The sequence below is a fragment of the Pyxicephalus adspersus genome, chromosome 10 (assembly GCF_032062135.1).
Source record: "Pyxicephalus adspersus chromosome 10, UCB_Pads_2.0, whole genome shotgun sequence".
NCBI lineage: Eukaryota > Metazoa > Chordata > Amphibia > Anura > Pyxicephalidae > Pyxicephalus > Pyxicephalus adspersus.
The window spans coordinates 55,914,617-55,922,584 of record NC_092867.1 but is presented as its reverse complement, the minus strand read 5'-3'; positions in this window follow the sequence as shown (position 1 = coordinate 55,922,584).

The following is a 7,968-nucleotide window of genomic DNA, read 5'->3' as shown; positions in this document are numbered from 1 at the left end:
CTTGTGCTGCTGGTTAACACAAGAGCTGGACACACGAAACACTGGATTAAGCAGCAGGTGTACAGGAACTAGTTCACAGAACTAAGGGCCCGGCCCAATGGAGACACAAAGGAGACACGACTTGTTTCACTAACACAAAATGGAGTCTGAGAGCTAGCTAAATAGCCAGGGCTGGGTAAGAGGCTATTTTCTGATTGGCCAGTGGCATAGACGGAGTTGATAAGGTTTGTAAACAGAGGCATGCCGAGCATCAGAATTGCTTGCATGCGCAGGGGAGAGATGCCTGTGCTTTAGCAAGGAACAGGTGAATGTGTGGCATTAGCCTTTACAGAAACTGGAAGTAAACTGCACCCCGCGGTCTGACACAATATCTGTGGGCATACTGTGAAGTCGGAAAATTTCCCGAATGAAGGTGGGCACCAATGCTGAAGCAGATGGTGGAGCTGGGAGAGGTACAAAGTGGCCTATTTTAGAAAAAGGGTCCACGACTACCCACTTAACCGTACAGCCATCTGAAGGAGGGAGTTCCGTGATAAAATCCATGGATATATGACACCAGGGTTCAGTGGAAATAGGTAGTTGAATAAGTGGGCCTGCAGGGGCGCAGGTGGCGGACTTTGAGCACAGACAGCGCAAGCCTTGACATAGTCTGTCACATCCTTGTGAAGATTGGGCCACCAGTACTGTCGGGAGAGAAAGGTAAAGGTTCTGTGGACGCCTGGGTGGCCAGAAAGCTTGGAGTCATGTGCCAAACGTAAGACTTTAGTACAGAGTTGAGGAGGCACCAGGGTTTTTCCAGGGGGGATAGTGGATTCCTGGATAGATGTCAAGGCCAGAATGCAGGCTGGAGGAATGATAAACTCTGGTTCCACAGCAGTCTTTGAATCCTGTGGATCAAAGGAGCGAGATAGAGCATCTGCTCGGGAGTTAGCAGAACCGGGTTTAAAGGAAATCACAAAATTAAAGCGAGAAAGGAACAAAGATCAACGGGCTTGCCGGGGGTTGATACAGCGCACAGACTGCAGATACTGGAGGTTCTTATGATCAGTAAAAATTGTGATCTTATGAGGAGAACCCTCCAAGAGGTATCTCGCCATTCCTCCAGAGCTAGCTTGATAGCTAGCAGTTCTCCGTTTCCAATGGAATAATTCTTCTCCGTCGGGCAAAACTTCTTGGAAAAGAATGCTCATGGTCATCTGGCACCAGCGGGGGTCTGGACGAGAATTGCTCCCACTCCAACAGAGGAGGCATCAACTAGTTCCTTCTGTCCTCAGTAAAGGCAGAGACCAGATCAGAGATGCCGTCACCTCTCCTCTTGGGATAGCCTAATTCAGCCTAGCAGCATCGGTTCTTCAGAGACGGGGGAATACGGGAGACTGGAGTTTGCAGCGGCCGCTGAAAGGATGGTGCGAGTCATGGGACAAAGACTTTGGGTGGGCGAGATTTCTCCAGGAAACGCTCTTGGAAGCAGATGTCTATCTGGATTGCCAAGGAGATCAGATCATCAAGAGACGAGGGAATTTCCCGACCAGACAACTCATCCTTCACATGGTCAGAAAGACCTTGCCAGAAGGTAGCGTGGATCGCCTCATTGTTCCAAGCGAGTTCAGCAGCCAAAGTTTGAAACCGTACTGCATACTGACCAACAGTAGGCGACCCTTGGCGGAGACGCAGGAGCACGCTGGCTGGAGAGGAGGCGCACGCTGGTTCATGAAATACCTTTTTAAAGAGGCACAGGAAAGCTTTAATATTGCTGGTAACAGGATCCTTCCCCTCCCAGAGTGGGGATGCCCATGCCAGATTCCTACTGATGAATATTCATTCAGTTGCCCTTTGCTGTACTTGCAGTCCAAATTCAACTTATTAGTGATGTGGCCTTCTTTCACCATTATCTGTAGCCTTCCCTTAGGGCCTCCATCAGGGTGAGGGCGGGGGGCATTGTAGTACCGGGCCCTGCTGAAAAGAACTACCAAAAAGCTCCAAGATCCTCTTTAGCCAATAGAGCCACCAAAGCCAGTGATACTTGGTGCTAGGGCTGAGCTCAAGGAAATGAATGTTGTCATGGATTTGTGTCTTTTCTCTGCTAAGGAGCAGAGAATGGCTAGCAGGCATTTTGAACTCTTAGTCCTGCACTCTTCAGAGATTAAGCTTCAAGAGAAATCTTTTCTTCCTGAGAACAATTCCCTACCTGGGTCATCAGAACTCTTAGTCTCTCTTCTCCTCACCTTTCCTGATTGAATACCCAGCAGAAGGACCCTGAGAGACCCTGAACACAGAGGTAGGTAGGTACAGTAGCTCTAAGTCTGTACTTCAAGAGAGCAGCCAGTGTGGGTACTACACTGCGTTGTGCAAGTCCTCAATGAAAGCTTTATATCTTTAGTTTATGCCATGGGATTCCTTTATGTGGAGCCACAGACATGATATGTGAATAAATACTTTTTACCTTAAGGTTCAGCATTATTATAGGAGCACTATGTGCAGACACACAACAGCATGTGATCAGGTGTTGTTTGCTTAAAATCTCACACCTGGTGAAGGATCTGAATGAAACCAATAGATCTGTTCATGCTCTGTGCTAGGGAAACTTCTTTCAATGATGTGTCTTACCTGGTGATCCTGCCATGACGGTTCTAGTACAAACACTTCCTGTTGTAAAGTATAGTGCCATGTTCCTGTGATTGCATGCATGCGCAGTGAGACTGGCACATTTTTTGTTTATTTTTACATTTTACAAGTTCCTCACCTGGTCTGCCATCTGCACAGTGAGAGATCTGGTGAAGTAAGAAGGAAGAAGTTGGCTCCTTGTGTCCAGTCAGAAAATGGAAAAAAGAAGGAAGACAGGAGAGACTAGGATTGTGAAATGATAAAAAGCTTTCCACTGATATTTTTTTTTTTTTTCATAAAAGTTAGCTTCAAGTATTTTTGAACTTCCCTTCCTGGGTGTGCTAGGTATTTCCGATTCATTTGCTGACACGGAGCGGTCATGGAAACCAGAAAATGTAATAGTTAACTACCATTTTCTATTTCTAGCTCTGCGGCAGCATACATAACCACCCATATTTTTAAAGAAGGGCTAGTTACAGAACACTAGGCGTATGGACTCTCCCACTCTGAGGACCTTTCATATGCTACCATGGAGCCATCATTTAGGGAAAACTATGGTAGGGAACATGGATTTAGATGGTGGAGAAGAAAAAGCAAGGGAGCCAGGAGTAAGGGTAGTCAAGACTACCTAAATAAATGTCAAATGCAAGTGGATGGTCAAGTTCCACTTGCACCTAGCTCCCTTATGGGCTAGCCAAACTCTCCACTTGCATCTTGCTCCCTTATAAATCATCCCATTAACAGTGGTCAGTAGAAGGACAGTACCTAATCTCCAATCCACTAGCTTTTGCAAATCCCACAATTTGGGGGCATCCAGTGTTTCAATGCTAATCACATCTTCTGATACTGATACTGTTTCAAACACCAGGTTATCTGATAGCAGCTGATGGGTTTGCATTGCTTTGTTCATGCTCAGTAGTTTACATGTGGAAGATGAACTTTAAGGGAGAGATGAATTTAATGACAAAATAAAGAAAGCAACTGACTACCGATTGAAGTGTAATGAAGTAGAAGCAAAACTAAAACATTTTTTTTCTCTGAGCCTTGAGGAAGCTTTGCCACTTGAGGACATTATGTGTATTTTCCTAAATGGAAAGCCTTCGTAAGACCGTAAAACTATTCGGAAAGCTTCAGACAGCCTTTCATAAAGCCAATAAAGCACCTTTCAGCTCCAGATTGCTGTTCCAGTTTGACATTTCCGTTGACCAATGTGTAAAAAGACCACTACTTTGTTGGTTTCAGCTTTTGGATGTATACCGCACTTTTGAGTGAAAGAGGATGAGTTGTGGATGAAATTTGGAGAAGGATGGAGAAAATTTGACTGGCTGTATCTCCAAGAGTATAATGGCAGCTTTGAATGTCTCCATTTTGAGGATTGGGTTTCAAGGGTTTCAGGAAACTGTCCAGATTCTTGATATAAGCAGGCAAGGTAGTTCAGAAAGATGAACAAAAAAGTTTTAGCTCCAGGATGGAGTAATGTATAGAGATAGAGGGACTTTTAAGGTACTGCTACAAATCACTATAAGGATGATATATAATAAAATTTCATATTTATTTACTAATTCCTAAAATCCAACACAAATAAAAACATCAATACACACGATTCAGCATATATATATCAAATACTTCTAATATAAATGTATAATTCGTAATGGTAATTCCTATGTAAATTCCAATACCCATGTTACAAGATTGTATCAGGCACTAGGGTCGAAACTCGACGCATTTTACAGTCTTCTTCATCAGGAGTATTGTAACATGTGGATGTAAAGATAATTTCTCTAAAAAAGAAGAAAAAAGTTTTTGAATGGAGATATTGGGTTATCCTATATATATAATAACAATATTTTCATAATACATAATCCCAGAGGAAATCAAACTTACAATAGAAATGCATGCTCATTGAACGAAGTATTGGTGGCTCACATTACCCTGGACCAAGACTGGAATAGCTTATGCCACAACAGCTGGCAATATGATCAATAAAGGATAAATAAACCAAGAAATAAAATTAATAATAAAAAGTCTATGAATAGCAAGAGAACAACTGGTATCTTTGCCTTTAAGAATTATATGTGCTGTATGTCTACTCTATATAGAAAAAAGGAAGAGGTGGAGTTTATTGGATAACTAATTTTCTCAAAATAATAATGGTGTTGAAATTCTATCAGATAAAGAAAATGAAGGTAAGTATCTTAAAAAAATGAATTTAAAAAAAAAAAAAACTTTATAAATGCCTAGCATACTAAATATGTAGATGACAAAAGGCAATTAAGTCCTATTAAATAAAACACCAACCTTGGTATTTAAAGAAAAAACAACATATTTTCCCCTTCCTCAAAAATTCTCACATATAAGTACATATCACATAAAGTCTGATAAAATGTGTAATATATATATTAAATATATCCACTGCTTTATTGAATAACAATGGTATTGATTAACCAATCTACGGGGGTTACCATCACTGTCCAGGTCATCATAAATCCCAAGGTCTATTAATCACAAGTTCCTCTTTACAATGCTTTCAGGTTTTAGTCATTATTTCCTATAGGTTTCCCTTATCTCTAAACCTGATCAGGGGGTTCCAAATTGAACCCCTTCATCCTCTAAAGCAGCTATTCTCCAGCACCTTTCATCCCTAGGTTACTCTGGGTTCCTCAGACTGTGTTTGACCTTCTTTTTGGTGATGCCTCCATATTTTGAAACCACCCCATGACTTTACTGATGTTTTTAGTTGTTTATAAAGATTTGATTTCAGAAATCACTGTAATAGGATCATTCTTTTAAATGGCCACCAGACTTTTTTTTCACTGTAATATGTGAATGGGTGCCTGCTGGTTAAATTGGAATAAATGGACAAGAGGAAACACAAAGTACTTGTGATGAGGAACAATAGAAAATATATATAAGTAACACAGCAGTAACACCCCGCAGCACTTTCATTCCTTTTATTAGTTTAGTTGCCATTCTCTGCACGCTCTCCAATTCCACAATATCCTTTTTTGTGAACTGGTGCCCAAAACTGGACTGCATATTCCAGATGAGGTCTGACCAATGCTGTGTATAGGAGCAGGATTATGTATCCATCGCTGCAGTCAATTCTTTTTTAATGCAAGAATGTACATTGCTAGCACTTGCTAGCCACTTGGCTGCCCAATCAAACAGTACATCCAGGTCTGCTTGTAGATTATAGACATCCTGTATGAACTTAATTATATTACATTGTTTAGTATCATCTTCAAACACAGAAATGGTACTTTTAATCCCAAACTATCATTTATAAAGATGTTAAAAAGTAAAGGTCCCAACACTACTGAACCCTGGGGTACACCACTAATAACCTTAGACCAGGCAGAGTATGAATCATTAATGGCAACTCTCTGGATGTGGTCAACTGCTACTCCACTGTCTGTAGATTTGTTTGACAACTTTGGTCTTTCTTGAATCTATGCTGACTCACTAAAAATTAGAAACAATGACTTTGAAATAACTGAGCTCAGCTCTTTGAAGACGTGGCTGTAATCCACCAGGTCCTTGTGCTTTATCAACCTTAATTTTATCCAAATTTTATCTCAGTCATATCAATTTTGTGTTATTCTGGCTCATTTAAGGCTGCAACATTGTTTTTTGTAACTTGGACCATTGTATACACAAAGCAAAAAAAAAAAAAAATGTTAAGTAAATCTGCCTTTTCTTTATCCCCAGCTACGAACCCCCAGACATCCCTTAAGGAGCCTACATGCTCAGATATGATCTTTTTGCTATTATTATATATTTTTTTTAAATGGGTTTACCTAACTTCATTTTGCAATCTGTCTTTCATTTTGAAGTTTTGCACATTTTACCTCCTTTACATCTTTTGGTATATTCTTTATCATTTTCAAAAAATCTAAATTAATTTTTACTTGTGCTCCCCCTGCTAAAGTTTCAAGTAAATGGAGGTTCATATCATTAAATTCGATTTTTGGACCTCAGTGTGTAACATAAAATTAAACATGAACATGACATTAGGCACAGGTAAGTAACTTTAATTGTCCCTATGAATGGAACCTAACATAAATTTTTATAATAATTGGCATCAGAATGTTTCACAATAAAGGTAAACTTGGAGCATCTGATGCCAACATTGCAATACATAGTATACCTGATTACACCATGGTTATCTACAGTTTTTTTTATTCAAAATACATAAAAGGAGTGTAAAATATTAAACATTGTCAAACATAAGCAACTATCAAACCAAGATATGAGCCGTCAGAAGAAAGGTTCCTAATGCATACATTTTGTAATTAATTATGTAAACTTGCAAGGACATTGTTTTAATTTCTATTCTTAGCAGGACTTCATACATTACTTGGTCAGATCCTCCATAGACCTATCTCTTCTTAGGAATAAAAATTGTATTAGATATTAGATATAATTGTTTCTTTATACTAGCTTACATATAACACTTGTTCTTTTACCACTTATGCTTGTCCCTGTCTAGGTAGCCTCTTGTATCTGCTAGATATGGGACCCTTAGAGCCTCTATGATCCTTGTTACATGTGAGTAATCTAGTAATTATTTGATTTATCAAAATTTCCACTGAACAAGAGCAAATATTAATCTGTGTACTAACTGAATACAACTCAAGACTTTCTGTATTCTTTTACTTATTTCTTCCATTCTAATATTAACCATGTGCCAAACATTCTGGATATTTTTTTGGTACTAAGCTTGTTTTTCTTAACCATTTAGCCATGGTATGCAAGCCCTTAAATACCCCTAAAAAAAGCCAAGCTCACTGGTGAAATGCGTCGGGTTAAACAAAATGGCTTAAAAAATTTCTTTGGATGTAAACTTCATAAACTCCGTGTGCCCCAAATAATCCCTTGTTAGGATATCTTTGTCTAGCACCATCTAGTAGTTTAACCACAACATTTGTAATTGTGAAAACAATCAGACTACTTGGATATCAGAAGTAAATTTGTTTTTGGGCAATAAGTCCCAAATAATTTTTGGCTAGGATATACCTCTATTCCACCAATCATTGGCTTATCCCTCCCTACTTGAATGTATAACTATCTGTGTACCAATTATAGTAATATATTAAGTAAAGTTGGATATTTGACTTTGTGCCATCAAACCCCTCTGTTTCTTTCTTATGCTCTAATTGCTCTGATGCAAGGACAGGCTGCATCAGACAGGTTTCCCCCAAATGGCTACACTGATGGATGTACTGCACATAATAGGAGAACAATGGTCAGCACGTGTCAGCTAGTAGGAGGAGCTGTCCTCTCACCATTTAAGCATACATGCAGTGCAGTTGCAGCTTGATCACTGCATGTAGCTGATTTTCTAACACTTTCCTAAATAAAGAT